The sequence below is a fragment of the Anastrepha obliqua genome, chromosome 1 (genome assembly GCF_027943255.1).
Source record: "Anastrepha obliqua isolate idAnaObli1 chromosome 1, idAnaObli1_1.0, whole genome shotgun sequence".
NCBI classification, from domain to species: Eukaryota; Metazoa; Arthropoda; class Insecta; order Diptera; family Tephritidae; genus Anastrepha; species Anastrepha obliqua.
In genome coordinates this window covers 129,651,420-129,670,724 of record NC_072892.1, presented here as the reverse complement: position 1 = coordinate 129,670,724, position 19,305 = coordinate 129,651,420, and the positions used below count along the sequence as shown (strand labels likewise).

At 36.5% G+C, this 19,305-nt stretch overlaps 1 protein-coding gene and 2 pseudogenes across 4 annotated transcripts in view; 2 read left to right on the top strand and 1 right to left on the bottom strand.

The window, feature by feature from the left end:
• Positions 1-19,305, bottom strand: part of LOC129236094 (uncharacterized) — a 93,721-nt gene that overhangs the window by 23,470 nt on the left and 50,946 nt on the right. The window lies entirely within an intron of this gene.
• On the top strand, positions 12,283-12,466 carry LOC129236551 (U2 spliceosomal RNA; annotated as a pseudogene).
• LOC129236497 (U2 spliceosomal RNA) lies at positions 12,705-12,890 on the top strand (annotated as a pseudogene).

The following is a 19,305-nucleotide window of genomic DNA, read 5'->3' as shown; positions in this document are numbered from 1 at the left end:
TAAGGGGTTTTGCAAAGGCTATTTTTTTTTTGGCCATTTAAAATGCACAGGAAACTATAGCATTGATAGTTCAATCACAATTATGTAGTTAAATGTCCAGGATCTCTATTGAAAAATGATACAAAGCATTCCGTTACATCTAATTTCGTGATAGAATACATAAAAGTGGGTTTAATCCACGATATAAGTATATTCTATAAAGGCTGATCAATTTAGAGCTATCAGATTTTGCATTGAAATAAAACAACGAAAATTTAAATTGTTTGGGAAATCTTTATTATTTTTGTGTAGAACCCTTCATGGCATCTACTTTTTGAAGATATTCTCTCAAATGTAGGCCGGAACTGAGTTTCGAGATAAATAAGTTTAAAATTTGAGATACAGAAGCGGGCGGACCGCTCTCTACCTAGTTAATGGGCTGTAGAATCTATAATAATGGGAGTTTCCGTTTGAAAATTTCCCACACTATATTCTTAAAATACTATACTTTCCAAATATCGAAAAAACAAAAATCGATTTTTTTTAATTTTTAGACCACCGGATCCCCTTAAGTGTTTACCCATAGGTGAGCAGATTGTGGTGGTGATGGAAGTGTTGTCTGACACAGCTCATTACAATTAGCACAAAAGATGCCATGTTGATACACCACTTGTAGAATCACTGTATTTTATTAGCCGAACCATCTTGATTTGACTATGAATCAGCCTATGTCCTATATTTTCTTTTCTACAATTCCTTTGAAGTTAACCATCGATGATTCCCGCAACATTCTATGTCATACAGCATCCAGACTTGGGCACTCAGACAGATGTGAGAGACCGTGCCCTCAGATTCTTCTTAAATGAGTAGCTCTTGTGGATGATTCCCTGTCCACACCACGCCATTTAGCGTCATCTGATTCATGCAAATGACTAAAATCATCTAATAATAATAAAATAGTGCATTTATTTTAACTGCCCCTTACATTTCTACCTCCTTTGTGTATACTGCCTACTAAGTGCACTTACTTTAGTTGTTCCTTCACACCAAATTTCAGTCAGCTATGACTTTTGTTTATAGCTCACAGGTATGACCAACTAAAAATGGTACGTCTATGCACAGTGCCACGCCTCTTTTCATGTACGGTGTTATGGAAATGAGTGTCCTGGAAACACTCTATAGAATTTTTCAAGTAAAAGCTGATATATTTAACTGCGGTCAACTTTCTTCTTCTTCTTAATAGGCACGATAATCGCTTACGCGATTTTAGCCGCCAGTTGGACACACCAAGTGAAGCCAAGTCCTTCTCCACCTGATCTTTCTAAGAGGAGGCCTTTCTCTTCCTCTGCTACCACCATCTGGTATCGCATCGCATACTTTCAAAGCCGGAGTATTTGTATCCTTTCGGACGACATGATCCGGCGTAGCCGCTGGATCTTTATTCGCTGCGCTAAGCCTATGTCGTCGTAAAGCTCATACAGCTCATCATTCCATCGTCTGCGATATTCGTGCAAAAGTCCAAAAATCTTGCGCAGAATCTTTCTCTCAAACACACCAAGCGTCGCTTCATCGGATATTGTCATCGTCCACGCTTCTGCGCCTTACGTTAGGATGGACATGTTGAGAGCCTTGTAGAGTGTTAGATTTGTTTGTCGAGAGTGTCCGATTTTCTGGTGTATTTTATAAGGGAACACTTATCGGGTTTCTTAGCATAGTTATCGGTTTTTCAAACCTGGTATTTTTGATCGACAATATTGCATTTTAGACTCACTCCGATGTATTTTTTTTCACGAGGCTGAAGGCCCCTTAACCAAAGCTGCGTTATTATATATTTATGTTATATACGTTTCATAAATAAATAATTAAATAAAATAATCACTCGATCACCCTAATGCAAATATACATTTAGATGTGGGTATGTGAGTGTTAGCTTACGTCGACGCTTGAACTTGTGTCAGTAAACAAATTGAATTTGAAAATCAATAAAGAAACGAAGCGGACGTAAATTGAACGATTTATAGAAAATTGCATCAATAAGCCAGTTTTGTGTAGAGAATTGCAACTTCCTTAGTTGCTTTTGGTTACGCAACTCCCTTTTAGCTTCGAAACGAAATTTTGTACCGAGTTTCAAAGTTCGAACATTTCATGAAGTTGTCATGAGTTCCACGTGCAAGTCTTAAACACACCTTTTAGGGATGGGGAATTACTATTAATTGCTTAGCAATTTTCCGGATAGTATCGTTAAGAAAATTTGCCGAATGAAAATTATGTTATGATAACTCGTCTTGAACGATTTTAAATGAATTTTATTACATTCGGTCAATAGGTTTTTAATTCAAATAATTATATTTAATTCTCTCTTCCTTAATTAATTATATTCATGTAAAATGTTAACAAAAATTATTTTTATAGTTTACACAGCCATACAAATTATTTAAATTTTTTATAAATATGTACATATATATGTATATGTACATAATGGCGTTTACACCGTTTTAGGGTATTTGGCCGAGCTCCTCCTCCTATTTGTGGCGTGCGTCTAGATGTAATGAAGGGACCTACACTTTTGGCCGACTCCGAGCGGCTAAGCTTTTTGAGCTTAAGGAGCCTTTTCATAGCAGAAATACACTCGGAGGTTTGCCATATCTATTAGAGTTCAAGCGCTCATCCTTTGGCAGGCAAGATGGAACTCTGAACGGTACGGTAGATGGACAGCGAGCCTAATACGTGATCTAAAAAGTGGGTAGAAAGAAAGCACGGTGCGGTTAACTATTACCTCACACAGTTTTTGTGGGTACTTCCGCAAGTATTTGTGGCGAATGCGAAAAGTGAGCCTACCAAACTGCATATATGGAGGTACTGAGAATGATGATGCGGAGCAAAACTTCTTTAAATGCGAGAGGTAGAACGTAGAGAGAACAGGTCTGCAACGAGCTATTGGTGTATTTACACCTGAAGAAATAATCGAGGATATGATAATAGAGGAAGAAAAGTTCGTTGAGGATATTATCCGAAAAAGAATCGAGAAATGGATTGGGTATAGGTTTTTCAAAACAGGCGACCCTGGACGCAGGTTGAGTAAGTAAGTGGATGTGTCCTTCTTAGGACCAAGACCCTCTACCTCGAAGCAATGCGGAAGCAGTCCCGGGGTGAAAGGAAAAATCCCAGAGAAGAGGAGGGATATTTTTAGTCGAATCACCACACACGTAGTTGCCACGGTTACTATAATATATGGTGCGAAGGCATTTTAAACCCAACCTCACCGCAAAAAAAAAAAAAAAAAATTAGAAAAACCTTTTAATTCATTTTGGTGTTTCACGGAGATTCGAACCAACGCACGCCGAATTCCGAATGGTAGTCACGCACCAACCCATTCGGCTACGGCGGCCGCCAATGGCCGGTGATATCCTACTCAAATATCGTACGTAGGTAATTTATTATTATGTGATTACTTTTTAATCGCTCAATTGGCGCTACTGTAAGGCCTTCATGTAATAGCGGATGTAAGCCAATTCACTCACGCGAAAGCAATGAAAAAATATTGCATAAGACCGGGCTGCACATGATTGCGACATGGGATGCCAAAGCCACTTCAATACAGACCCACTGCCATCATTTCCATCATTATTGCCGTTATTGTCAGTTATCGATTGTATTAGCACAATTAGCAATTAATTAAAATTACTGTTTTTACTCATCCACATACCTGCGTACATACCTACATATCTAAGTGCAAATGTACGGGCCACGAGCTTCCACTGATGTCTAATCTAAATTGCATTTGGTCGTCAACAAATTACGATTGCAATTCAGGTTGCCAAACGACTGCGATGAAAATCGATTGAAAATTAACTATTTGAAAACTAGGTTTGACGTTTAACAAACGTAATAATGAAGAGAAAAAAAATAAAGATTAAAATACGAATGGAAAAATTTTACAAAACACCGCAATAGTCATTTATCTTCAATTCGATGGGTACTCAATACAGTGGGCGCCTAAACGGGCCACTGGCTGCGCTGATGAGTGCTTGCGTGTGTATGTTTGTGTGCATGAAATGAAGTGTATATGTGTATGTGTGTAGGTAAATATTATTGAATTTATGTGCCAATTTGTATATTTACATACATGCAAACAAATTTCAAGTACTATACGCACACACACACACACCTTTACATTTGGCTTAGTAGTCAAGTGATTTAAGCGTATAGATGAATTTGTGGGTGAGTGGCATCACCTGCACGCTCGGAAGTTCAAATGGCGCATATTCGTGAGGCAATTCAATTGGAAGATAACAAATTTAATTGGCCATTTCGCATTATTAACAATAGACTTAAGCACTTGAATGAATGGAAAAAATGTGCAGCTCCCCACCATGGACACGAAACGGTTAATTCGATAAGGAGTTGTAAAAATTTGATAAATGTACATACACACATACATACATATGTATGCAGTAGGAAGTGGTTATGGCACGCAATGAGAGTGGCAGATCAAAGTAGGAGGCATCGCATGCGATTCGCCAATAATGTCAAATGCTTTTTATTAATTCCGAAAATTACGCCAAATGCATGCACTTCTGCTTTAATGGCAAATATTTTCAATAGCAAATTTAATAATTACGCCTTTCAATCGCAAATATTTAGCTAATGCTAATATATGCACGCATACATACACACATACAGCTGTGTTCAAAAATATAGTAGTGCAACACCTCACAACATTCATATTCATTTTTCTATATGTTAAACATTCCAAATTAATCGGGTTTTCATATATTTCTAAGAATAGTACACAAAGAAGAGACTAGTGAAAAGATACGGTTAGTTTTCCATTGGTTTGTGTAATTTTTTGACGACTTTTGCGAAGTGCACCGAAAAGTGGCTGTTCATTATAGTAGTGGTTACATTAAAGGAAAAACAAAACTGAATAACTTCATTCAAAAATGATTTTTTGAGTTCTTCATACTCAATACAGTCTAATATTTTGTTGCATAGTCTTTAATAACGGCTTCGCGTCGGCAGGACATGGAATCGATAAGTTTGAGACAACGCTTCAAGGGGATTTGAGACCATGCTTCCTGAACCACTTGCCAAAGCTAAGCTTTGTTTGAAGCATTTGCAGTCGACACAACCCGCTTAACATCTCCCCATAAGTTTTCGATCGGATTAAGATCTGGGGACTGAGGTGACCATAACATAAGATCGATCTTTTCGGAAGCAAACCAATCTTTCACAAGTTTGCTCGTATGTTTCGGATCGTTGTCCTGTTTAAATATATATTTTATAATCATTTCCCAACTGGCATATATTTTGCAATATGTCTACATAAACATGTCTATCCATAATGTTATTTATCATATAGATATGGCCAACGCTATTGTAAGAAAAGCAATCCCATATCATTATACTTAGGCCACTATGCTTAACTGTCTTCTTTGTGTACCTAGGATTATATTCGGTGTTTGGTGGACGTCCTACATACTGCCTAGAGCCTGTTCCACCAAATAAAGCAATTTTGCTTTCGTCTGTCCACAATATGTTTTCGGTTATGGTATGTATTTAAATTTTGCTCAATTAGACGATGACGGACTGTAAACGTCACTGACCGAGAGATTAAATTCATTTTTGATAACTTTAGATGATGCTGACGTGCTTATCTTGCTAAAGCGCACAATTCGTCTATCTTCGACAGCGGTTGTTTGGTGTTTTCTACCCCGATTTTCTGGATTTTTTTATAATGAATCGCATTAAATATAATTGTAGGTGTGCAGCCAACAATATTTTCAATTTCCTTGTACGTTTTGCCTTTTGCTCTTAAGCTAAGTATCAAATCTCTTTTCTCAGCCGTGCAAATCTTTCCTCTGCCCACTAGAATAAAAAAATGTTACAAACCCAATAAAAATCATTTACCGAAACATTAATTACTACATTACACTTACTATTGAAGTTTTTTGTTTTACTAATAAATTGTTATAATTGGTTTGCATTTACTCACGCCAAATACTACTATAATTATGAACAGGCACTTTTGGGTGCATTTCGCAGAAGTCAGCAAAAGCTTACCCAAACCAATGCAAAACTAAGGGGATTTAATCGCTATTCTCTTCTTTGCATCCTATTCTTAGAACAAGTGTTCATTTAACATTGTTTAACATGTCGAAAAATGAATAAGAATGTTGTGAGGCGCTGCACTACTTTATTTTTGAACACAGCTGTACATACATATGCACCTTGTGGCTTAGCGAATGTGAATGCAGATAATTTCTACAATCATTTTGACTTTCTCGCACAATTGCCATGGGATTGACATACTCAGACTGCTGCGTATGACGCTAATGAGCAGAAGAAAGTTGTGTGACAACATGAATGAATGTGAAGCTATGCAGTTAACTGTCATTGAATGGAGACTATGCTTGTGCCCGTACGTGTTTAGGTGAACTATTCTCTGTCAACAAGAAAACATACTTTTACAAACATTTGAGAAAAGCTTGTGAACGATATGAGTTGGGGTTTAAGTTAGTGAAAAAAATATCAATTTTTCGAAAATTTTATTTTCCACAACTTTCCACACATAACAACATGTCAGTCCACCACCTCACAAGTCAATATACTACAGCGCGAGCCACGCAAATTCGGGATCCCCAATCTACAAGATCTACTCAGTACTGTCAATGAAATAAACATAAATATTTTTCCAAATTTTTAAAAAGGAAAAATATTTGATATGAAATATGACACGCCAGTTCAACTAATATTTACTTAAGAATATTAGGAGGAGTCCTATCTGAGCACTGTCTTATAGGAAGGAGGGATACCATATGTATAGGAGAGGAAAAAACAGTTGAACACCTTTTATGTAGGTGCAGGGCTCCGTGTAGAAGAAGGTTGGATTTGCTCGGAATCGCTTTTCTGAACAGCATCGCGGATGTTGCATATATAAAATGATCTAGAGCTTAGTTAGAAAGTCCACAGTATAGTTCAAAGATGACCAAGTGAAGTAAGGATCGGATAGTTAAGGTGGTATCACAAAGGACCTCTATTTGATCTAAGTGCATCGTGGGAGAGCCACTTTACCTAACCTAGCAGTTTTACTTACGAATTCGCGAAAAATCCTATGAAATTTCCCATTATTAAATTTTGTGGAAAAATTTTGTCTAACAACGTTAAAAAAATTAAATTAAATAAACAAAAAAAGTGTTAATTATAATAATTTATTAGTTTTTCATCTATCCACAATTTATATCAACTATAGACAAATACTCTCCGCGGCCGCTGTAGCCGAATGAGTTTGTGCGTGACTACGATTCGTTCGAATCTCTGTGCATGAAAAACCAAAATGAAGAAAAAGTTTTTCTCGCTCCTCGACATGCAATGACAAACCTCCGATGCGTTTCTACCATGAAAAGCTCCTCATATAGTATATACTTGTATATAAGAATAATACAATTAAATAATATAATATTCGAAAATATGTTCAAATCGTTCTGTAATACAAATAACACACTCAAATTTAAATCGAGTTATCAAACTACGAACTGAGAATTGATGTTAAGACTGTGATTAGACGTGCTTTAACAGTGCAAATTTGCAGTCTCTACGTAACAGAACTTTTTTAACATCGTCTGTAGGTGTAGATGTGGGGTAATTTTATTTGTTTTTGCAGTAAAATAGCAACTCTATTTACATTACGTTTGGTCAACCATTTTGAGAGTGGTGTTATTTTAGTATTTTCTCGTTCACGTAAGACATATTTTACGAAAATGTTAGAGTATTGTATCAAAATGGGTCCAAAGAAGAAAAATGCTCTTTGGACTGTATTTACCAAAGCATATTTTTGTGACATCGCTGTTTTCATTCGATGCAACGCATAATATCGATGTCAAGTTTCGAATAGATGCTTTTGAAGTGAAAACTTCTTTAGAATCGTTACGAGTGATTTGAGACTCGATGAAACGAAAAAGCGACACTCTTGGCTACGAAGCGTTATATGTTGATATACGTATATGTGTGTGGCTGCGTACTGCTGAGCCACGCTAGTATAGTGAGTATTGTAGTATGTATACTACACTGCCTATTACTTGCTTTGGTGTTTAGTTCAAGCGTCGTACGTATGTATGTTTGTATGTTTGCTAGTACGTATGTGTGCGCGCGTGCGTATTACGGAGCCACGGTGAGCGAGAAGGCATTATGTATACCTATACTACACTACCTAATACTTGCTTAGACGAAGCGTCCTACGAATGTTTGTGTGTATGTTAGTACGTCTGTGTAATATACGCGTTACGACGCTCATAATAGCAACCGCAATTATGCCGAAAAATAATGCAGAAAAGTGTCGACAGAAAAAAAAACAAAAAGAAAATAAAACTAAAAACCAGATTGAGCAATGGAAAAACAGTTTTAATTGTGGCAATTTATATTTCACCGAATCAATCAATAAATAGCATCACGGAATTCATTCACGAAAATTTAATAAAGTATACACCAGAAGTATCGCGGATACTTGGAAAAGATTACGATAAAGTTCCAATGATTTTAATTGGCGATTTTAACGTAAATTTTGCATTAGACACAGCGGTTCCTTTAATTGACTTTCTCAATACAACATTCAATTTAAAAATGTGTAACAATCGCACTGAATCGACAACACGATCAAAAACAACAATTGACGCGGTATTTCAAAGATATGTTGACAACATCGAAACCAAAGCATTTGCATCATATTTTAGCTATCATAAGCAACTCGTATCATTTGATGAAATTGAAAACATTGAAGATGAATAATTATCAAATGAAGAAAATAAAATATGAACTTTATAGCAATATTATAATGAACCTATAATTATCCCGCTCCTAATGGCGGCCGCCGTAGCCGAATGGGTTGGTGCGTGATCACCATTCGGAATTCACTGAGAGGTCGTTGGTTCGAATCTCGGTGAAAGCAAAATTAATAAAAAAAAAAACATTTTTCTAATAGCGGTCGCCCCTCGGCAGGCAATGGCAAACCTCCGAGTGTATTTCTGCCATGAAAAAGCTCCTCATAAAAATATCTGCCGTTCGGAGTCGGCTTGAAAACTGTAGGTCCCTCCATTTGTGGAACAACACCAAGACGCACACCACAAATAGGAGGAGGAGCTCGGCCAAACACCTAACAGAAGTGTACGCGCCATTTTTTTTTTTTTTTTTTAATGCTGCTTTCGTCTCATTCTCTCGCAGTTTGTTTTACGGAAGGTTTAACTTCTATCGCGTCTAACCGTTAGACTGGTATTTTTTTTTTTAATGTACATTCCTAGTTCATTCTTTAACAAAATCAGTAGGCATCAAAATTCCAAATTTTGCATGAAATCCAAAAAAATTCATCAAATATTCATCAAGATTTCGAATTTTTTTAACACAATTTTTAGAAATCTTTTAAGGGGAACGCCACTGTGGGGTGTCAAAAAATAGTCGATTTTTGGGAATTTTTTTGTAGGTAGGAATGATTATTTGAGGATCGGATAAAAGGCAATTTATTACATATGTATTACACTATGTTTATGTAAATTTTTATTAAAAAATATTGAAAATTGACAAATTTATGTGAATAAACGTAATTAGTTAAAAAAATGACGTAATCTGGTGGCAGCGATACAGCAATGAATAATCATCTGAAATCAAAAAACCAAACATTTTATTAATCTACACAATAGTGGCTATCGTTGCACGTAGTTGTAGTTTTTTTTTTTTTGACAAAATGGTGGTGATTTGAATTTCGATGTGTGTTTTTCACCATTTTTTTTTTATTTTCAACAGGCCCAAAAAATAGTTATTTTCAAAATTTTCAAAATCGGCTACGTACAACGATAGTCAATGCGATAACAAAAATTTTGAAAACAATAAAATTAAAATCGGTTCATTAGACTTCGAGCAATCGTTGCCACCGTATAAAAAAAAAAAGACGTTTCGAGAAAAACGCGCTTGAAATAAAGCATCGTATCATAAGCGGGACGGGACCGAACCGACGGGCGCTCACTTAAAAGCACATAGAATCGGGAATAAAGCGAATTTCGCTTTAAAATTTTTACCACATTTTCTTGAGTAGTTATACTAACAATTTATGCAAAAAAAATCGATTTTTTTGAACTTTAACAGTGGCGTTCCCCCTTAAGTATACAGTTTAATGGCTCATTTAACTTTAGTATAACAAAATTGAAGTTTAAAGTACCTCAAAAATTGCATTACTTTATATAAATTTTTTTTCTTACATTGTTATTATAAAATTTTCCACCATATAAAAAATGTGTTTCTAAAGTTCGGTCCGGTCCGAATTCACTCTTCCTTACTTGTTTTTTCGTGTTTTGGTTAGCATCTTATGCTGTCTTATGCTTATAGTTACCAGAGATTTACATCCCTCAGACTACTCAGCAGCTCCCCTTAATCTGTGTCTCTGTGCACTTAGAACGTACAAACTGCATTTATGTTAAGTTAAGTTATAGGTAAATACATACATACGTACAAACATCGCTCATCGGGTAACGTGCAGAAATGAATTTGAACTCAGTCCATTTGTTGTTATTATACTCAAATGTAAGTATACACTTGCATGTAAATACATATGTATGTGTTTGTTAGCTCTCAGCTACTTCACACTTATCTCAATTATTAGTTATGGAAATTAATTGGTTGTCCGACCGTTAGACTTTGTGACATCGTCGTAGTTCGATGTTAAAAGCGTTTATCTCCGTAGCTTTTTGGAAGTAGTTACTCAAACAACAAACGTTTAATTTTCGGTTTGCGTGTTTGTTCATATGCGCAGTTGACGTATTTGCATGTCACGCGGCATCAGCGTCACTCGTTCGTTAAATTCCATGTGAACATTTCTCTTATCTGCTTTAATCGGCAATGGAGACAATAGAGCCAACAAATACCAAAAAAAAAACGAAATTGTCGAAGCAACAATAATAATTTAGGGGAGTAACAACTATCTTTCTACATTCATATGTAAGCACATACATACCTACATGAGACTCGATAGCAAGTGATATCTGGTCGTTTAAACATTTAATTTTGGTTTGTGGGAAGTCGTATGTAGATGAGTTCGGAAAAAAATTAATTGAAATTGAATACAGCTGCATACGATAATAAATTATTATAAATAATAACTTATCAAGTTCTAGGCGCAATCAAGGTGCAATTTGAGTAGCTGCTTTGCATAAAAGTAGAAAGAAAAACTTGTTTATTCCCTGTAACCGCTTCAACTGATTAACGTAAAATGAACTCTTGAGTCGCAAGGAAAACTTATGTCGCACTTAGCTGGAGATTTTTAAATTTACTTTGCTGAAAAATGCAAACATTGTAGAGTCTTAAACGTAAAGAATAGTTCCAAAAATGTATAGAATAAATAAAGAACTGAGTAGGATTTATGTTTCCACATCATACAAAGATTTAGAGAATACAGAATTATGACTCAACGGAATTTAGGCAGTTTAGAATTAAATATCACATTTTCTCCAGAATTTGTACCCAAAAGAATATTGTAAAGCAAAATTTGGAATGGCGCCTTTTTTTCGCATCATCCACGGTTTAGAGAATACAGAAAGAGGGGTATAGCGTGGTACCGCTACTCAGTTCTCAGCTATTTTTAGAAAATAATTTGTAAACTAGACTTAGTTTTCGAATTTCGCTTAAATTTTCTTTATTTATAAACAGCTCAACATTAACACACTTTCCAGTTATAGCTCATCTAAAGTTAAGTCACGACAAAACTACTTTCAAAATTCTATTTAAACCCACGCAAACTTGCAACCCATAAGAAGAGTGATCGACATTTTTTTTGCACTTAAGGTATGAAGCAACATCCATTAGACATTGCAATTTTGTCTGTAGAACTTGTGAAATTACTATGCGTCCTTATACTCTGTAGCATAAAAAAGGCACGAGAAAAAAGTAGCGGCACACACTCTGTAGATATATTATAAAGCGTTTTTCAGTAAGAGCGCTTCAACTTTTTGAAGTGAAAACTTCTTTAGAATCGTTGGGAGTGATTTGAGGAAAAGTGAAACGAAAAAAGCGACCAACTTGGCTACGAAGCGTTATATTATATGTTGATATAAAAGTAGCGACGAACTAAATAAAAATAACTTTTATTTTTTCTTGTGATTTGAACCAAGGATTTTGGATCGGAAGCTCACATTGCTAGTCGCTCGGCTACCGCGTCATGCTGTAGGTGCTGGCCTAAAAGTTATTTAGTTACGGAGCGTTATATTATATGTTGATATAAATAATTTTTGTGAGCGTGTAATTCTCAAAAGTTTTATTAGGTTTATTATTTAAAATGTATTGACTAGGTAGTGTGGTTATCAGCTTAACATCTGATAGATCCTCCATCGGAGGACAATAAATGTTAAACTGATTTTTGGAAATGGGCGGAGTGTTTTATGGGCTTGCTCCTTCTCTGCCACGGGTTGACCCGGTATTGCAGTACCGCCGGGATTTCGGCTTTGAATAAATACAAGAAAAAATATACTAATACATTTTGCTTTGGTGGGAAGAGCCATAAATTTTTATATGAATACATGTAGACGAAAATGGAATTTTTTTTTTTGAAATTTGCATTGTAGGACATTTCTGATTATTTATTGAACAGTTTTTTGGTTTAGATACTGAAAGTCAGTTTAAGTGAATCGGTATAAATATTTCGTACATTAATTTTTGTGAGCGTGTAAATTCTCAAAAGGCTTATTAGAAAATCTATTGAAGTAGGTAGTGTGGTATCTGTTCCTATCAGCTTAACATCTGATAGATCCTCCATCGGAGGACAACAAATGTTAAACTAATTTTTGGAAATTCGCGGAGTGTTTTATGGGCTTGCTCCGCCTCTGCCACGGGTTGACCCGGTATTGCAGTACCGCCGGGATTTCAGCCTTGAATAAATACAAGAAAAAATATACTAATACATTTAGCTTTGGTGGGAAGAGCCATAAATTTTTATATGAATACATGTAGACGAAAATGGAATTTTTTTTTTTTGAAATTTGCATTGTAGGACATTTCTGATTATTTATTGAAAACAGTTTTTTGGCTTTTCTATTTTTGGTTTAGATACTGAAAGTCAGTTTAAGTGAATCGGTATAAATATTTCGTACATTAATTTTTGAAGTGAAAACTTCTTTAGAATCGTTGGGAGTGATTTGGGAAAAAGTGAAACGAATTACATATAAACGTAGCGACGAACTAAATAACTTTTAGGCCAACACCGACAGTATGGCGCGATTGCCGAGCGGCTAGCAATGTGAGCTTCCGATCCAAAATTCTTGGTTCGAATCACAAGAAATAAAATTTTTTTTTTTTTTGAAATTTGCATTGTAGGACATTTCTGATTATTTATTGAAAACAGTTTTTTGGATTTCAGCCTTGAATAAATACAAGAAAAAATATACTAATACATTTAGCTTTGGTGGGAAGAGACATAAATTTTTATATGAATACAAGTAGACGAAAATGGAAGAAATTTGTAAGTCTGTTTCTTCGGTCCGTTTGGGCATTTTTTTGACAACATCGAAACCAAAGCATTTGTATCATATTTTATCTATCATAAGCCACTCGTATCATTTGTTGAAATTGAAAACATTGAGGATGAATAATGATAAAATGAAGAAAATAAAATATGAACTTTATAGCAATATTATAATGAACCTATAATTATCCCGCTCCTAATGCTGCTTTCGTCTTATTCTCTCTCAGTTTGTTTTACGGAAGGTTTCACTTCTATCAAGTCTAACCGTTAGACTGGTATTATTTTTTTAATAAAACACAAACGGTTTGACTTTTTTAACTAATTTTTTTTTTATTATCGAGTTTGAACATATGAAATTCGATTTCTTTTGCATGACCACCGCGTGCACGTTTTACGAAGTCCAATCGTTGAACCCAATTTTCGACCACTCTTTTGCATAAATCGGCCGAAATTCTAGCAATTTCGCGTTCAATATTGGCTCTGAGCTCACAAATCGTCGCCGGCTTGTTACTGTAAACCAATGACTTCACATAACCCCAAAGAAAATAGTCTAGAGGCGTCAAATCACACGAGCGCGGCGGCCATTCGACCGGTCCATTTCTGGAAATAATGCGCTCATCGAACTTACTCTTCAACAAATCAATTGTAGCGTGTGCTGTGTGGCTTGTGGCCCATCCTGTTGAAACCACATGTCGTCTAAGTCCATACCATTCAATTGCGGCCAAAAATAATCGTTTATCATGTCGCGGTATCGATTTCCATTCACAGTAACGTGGCGATCGTTCCCGTCAACGAAAAAATATGGGCCAATTACGCCGCCGGCATGTAAACCGCACCAAACAGTGATTTTTTCGGGATGCAACGGTGCCTCATGAATCACGTGTGGATTGCTTTCTGCCCAGTAACGCATATTTTGCTTGTTGACAAAGCCATTGAGCCAAAAGTGAGCTTCATCTTGAAGATGATTTTTTGGAAAAAATCTGGATCTGGTAGCACCAACAGAACGATTATTTTCATAAAAAATTTGCACAATTTGCAATCGTTGCTCAAGTGTGTAGCGTTCCATGATGAAATGTATACTAATGAAGTTTACAAATGACAAGCGAAAAATAAAAAAATATTGCGTCGTTCGCATTCCCTATCGGAAAAAAGTTGAAGCGCACCTATTGAAAAACGCTATATATAGTGAAGAGAGGTGTCCACTCAAAAGAGAGTAATTTCTTCCCATACATAAGATTTGGTGTAGAAAAAAATTTCCGCTCAAGGGAGATGTGCGACTAATAGAGCTGTCCGTTAGGAGAGGTTATACTGTATTTTGATATTCTGAAAATAGGTTTGGGTGTTGCTTAAGTATATTGTATGTCGCTAGAATTGATTTTGGTATTTCTTTAACAAAAATTATGAATGTGTAGTACGATGGCCACATTCGTCAAAATTGTAGAGGAGATCTCTGAACCGATTCAGACAGAGTATATCTCTCCCTCTCTCTCAAGTTACTTGATATTGAAGAAAAAAGTTCGATCTGCAAACATATAACTCATAGGCTGAAAAGTCTCGGGCCTCACACAGAGATGACACTAGTTTTATTGCATTCACCTCTTTTTCAGTTAGTACTAACCTTAAAAAGATAGATGTTAAAACTTCATGATATTCCATTCAATAGTTCGTGAGTTAATGCCGTGAATTCGTGCAAAAAGTAACGCTACTTTTATAATTTTCAAAACAATGGATCAAAAAGAATTTCGTGTTTTTATTTTACACTGCTTCTTATTGGGAAATATACCGTTCAAGCAAAGCAATGGCTTGAAAAGTATTATGGGGATTCCGCTCCTTCAAAAACAACAATAAAACGATGGTTTACTGACTTCAACGTAGAGATGTGGTCGTAGAGACACCGACGATACACAATGCAGTGGAAGTCCAAATGAGACGGCAACACCAGAAAACGTCAAAAAAATCTACAAAATAATTTTGAGTGATCGAAAAGTGAAGTTACGTGAGTTAGCTGACATCGTAAAGATATCAAAAGAAGGTCTTGGCTTTATATTGCATGGGGATTTGACTATGAAAAAGCTCTGTTTAAAGTGAGTGCCGCGTTTGCTCACTGTTTCATCAAGATAACGCACCGAGTCACAAGTCAATCACAACAATGGCAAAACTGTATGAATTGAATTTCGAATTGCTCCCACATCCTCGCCTTCGCCAGATTTGGCTGCCAGCGACTACTGTCTGTCCGCAGAGCTAAAAAATGCTCGCCGGTAAGAAATTTCGCTCAAATGAAGAGGTTACCGCTGAAACTGAGGCCTTTTTCGAGGCCAAAGATAAATCGTTCTACAGAAGTGGAACATTTTCTTTTTTAGGCCCGGGTCTTTTGAGCCCATGTGTTACTTGTATTTAGAACAGCATTTATTAGGAACCAATGGCGACGACAACAAAGCGACTGCCTAGTGCTCTTGCAGCGGCGGTGAAATGTTAAGCCACCCAACAGCAAGCATTCTAGTTTCTGAACTGGTATTTAATGGAGAACTAATGCTATAAGTAGTCCGAGAGGGACGAGAATTGTACCGGTTGCAAAAGGACCAATTACCAACAAAGACCAACTGCCTACATACAGTGGATCACAGCTAATTTAATGCAGCGCATATAATCAATTCTAAAGCCGCATAACAACAAAACTAAGCGAAGTATTATGGAGATTTTGGTAGATTTGTAAAGAGAAACAATTAAACAAAGTATCTCAATTTATTGAGAAAATATAAAATTTAAATAGCCGACAAAAAATACTGCTCAATTCACAGCTTATTTAATGCACGCGCTTATGATTTTCAAAATATTTAAGTAAAACATCATTTTGAGCTTTTATAATACTTAGCTCCCCGCTTTACATGATGTTCGTCAACTTTACGTCAGAAGGCATTCGGCACCATCAAACGAGACTCAATATAGCTGGCGCGAGTAAAAAGGGAGTTCCCGCTCAACAGAGCCTTTTACGCAGTGCTTCACAACGCAACATCAGCGACCCATTCACCATCAACTCTGGCGTAAGGCAAAGTTGTCCACTGTCGCCCCGTCTGAGCTAATAGACCCTGCGCAAAAAGGCATCGTATGGAGTTTCAGCTGACATCTTGAGCACTTGGACTTCGCGGTTGACCACTGCCACCTCTCTCACAAGCTCACTGTTCGACTGGAGGTCAACATCGCCAAGTCGAAGGCCATGAAAGTCAACCACAATACAGCAAGACATATAATGGTTGACGGGTGTCCACTGGATTTATTGAAAGCTTCTGCTACCCCGGCTACAATATCACGATAGACGGCGGAGCAGATAAAGAAGCCAACTGCAGCCTAAACAAAGCAACGGCGGCATTCGGGCGAATGCATACAGTATGGGCGAGTTCGCAAATCCCCTGGCGCTCCAAAACTTCGAATATTCAGCTCACATATGAAGTCTATATTGTTGTACGGAAGTGAAACATGGCTGGTCTCACACAGAGGCTACAATCTTTCGTCAACAAATGCCTCCGCCTCGTCTGTAGAATATTCTACGACAATGCAACAATGCGTTGTGGAGAGCAACAAATGAGGAGCCCATCCTAGGTAAGACAAACGAAACGCAGAAAGTGGTGATGGATAGGTCACACGCTTAGAAAACCTCCAGATAGCATCACAAGAATGGCACTGGATTGGAACCCGCAAGGGAGCACAGGTCGCGGTCAGCCTCCAGTCACTTGGCGAAGGTCGACGTTGCGCGAATTATCAGATGCCGACATGACATGGGATGGCGCAGAAACAGCAGCCCAGAACCGCAGAATCGAGTACGATGGAAGAGTCTTGTCGAGGCTTTATGCTTCCGAGCAGGGTGGGCAAGGATATAAAAAAATTATAATTTTTGTTATACGCAACAGTCTTTAGCCAATTTCGTAGTGATGACAACAGTTTTTGAGTAAGATCAGGCGAAATATTCATCTTTATTTTTTATAATAGGCTACAAATTTTAAATCGAAAATCGTGGGCAAATGTATTTTAGTCAGGATTGGACAATACCCATTGCGTGCTTTAGACAGTTATTTTGATAAAATCGGAAATTTGATTTTATGCACAGATTCTTGGCACTTTGCCACAAATTATCCATCCGAATATACAGGTACTAAACATTTTTCTATTTCTACTTTAATAAGCGTCAATCTCCCGATACTAGCAGTTGCGTTACAGGCCCAGACCATGACGCTGCCACTGCCAAGTTTCATCGTCGACCTCATGGTTTTTTTTTTTTTTATTAGCTCCAAAGAATATGTTCCCAAGTCTGCAGAGAGCTAAAATTTAATTACTTTCATAGATGGATCGAAATTACGGGGGTCGAAAACTGTGCTTTGACAACGTCCAGCACTAGCAACAGAACGAGAACCATTTATATTTCCCAGAACTTTGTCATACAAAATTCATCAATTATTTAGTATATCGCAAAGAAAAGGAACGCAAGCTGGTGCTGGTTGCAAGTTCTCTAGACCCAAGAACTAATCGCTTTTCTTGCAGGGTAAATATCCGCACAAAGCACTTCCCTTTATTGCTATCAGCTTTGATGGTGATTCGTGCGAGTTGAGGCGAAATATCTTTTCTGCAAAATAAGAAATCTAATAAACATTCAACTACTTATGTATGTATGTATATATGTATGTATGTATGTATGATATGTAAAAGCACACTTCGCGTTGCGATTATTTATTAATAGTAACAGAAATGTTATTTCATTTCCATTTTCCATTTCATTAATGGCATTTTAAGATTTATGCCGCACTGAAAAGATGGTGTCAGTGTTGTTAGTCTTCTTGTTTTGTTAGTGCTGCGTATATGTGCCCATGCTTATTATATATATGTATGTATGCATGTATCTGCTCATAAACGTTTTCAGATCGTTATTTTCTTCGCTTTATTCTGTTATAACTTGACTTGCTTTTCCGTTGCACGCCGCAAACGGCCGGCTAGCTGACCATTTCAAGTGCTGTTAGTCGCATGTAGTCGTAGAGGAACCATTATAATCTGCAACAATTATCTACATACAGACATACATGTGTCTACATAGATACCCCATCCTATTCGATTCATTGGCACTACTTCATATGCGAGTTTTTCTTTGCAGAACTGAAAGCACCACTTACTAGTTGGAGAGCGCGTAAAATAAGTGATAAAAAAACTTTATTTCCTGGCGGATATTTTTTCGCTTTCTTTTTGGATCAGATATGTACAGCTTTGTTCAAAAAATGTATAGAAAACATTATAATTTCTATCCATGCTTGCATATGTCCAAATACTATTTGTTCAGAAAGCGCCCGTATTTTCTAATTTAAGATATTGTTAAAAATAGTTTTTTTTGTTATTTGTTTGTTATTTATCGTATCTATCACGATTGACCTTTTAGATATTGTCTGCGCAACTGCTTTGTGAGCAAGTCATTACTTTGTTGAGCAAAAGGTCTGTCTGAAATCTTGTGTTTCCAATAAAATTTCATTAGTAAAAACGTTGAAAATGTTAACGGTGCACCGTGTCAGATTTTAAAAAGTACCCACACAAAGAGTTTAAAGTGTTAATGATCGATTTCATTCCAGTTGTTCATTTACCCATCATCCTTCATGATTTTGAGAGTAAAATACTTGAAAAATTTGTACAATTACGCCGAACCAAGGCTAACATAGCGCATCGTTTCGGAATTAAGTAATCTAAAGGGTGGTTAAGTTTCAAGGGCCGGTGTTGATTTTGAATAAAATATAATTTTTTTAAGAAATTATTATCATTTCTCTCTACTGTAATAATATTGGTATGGCTCAATTACGTAT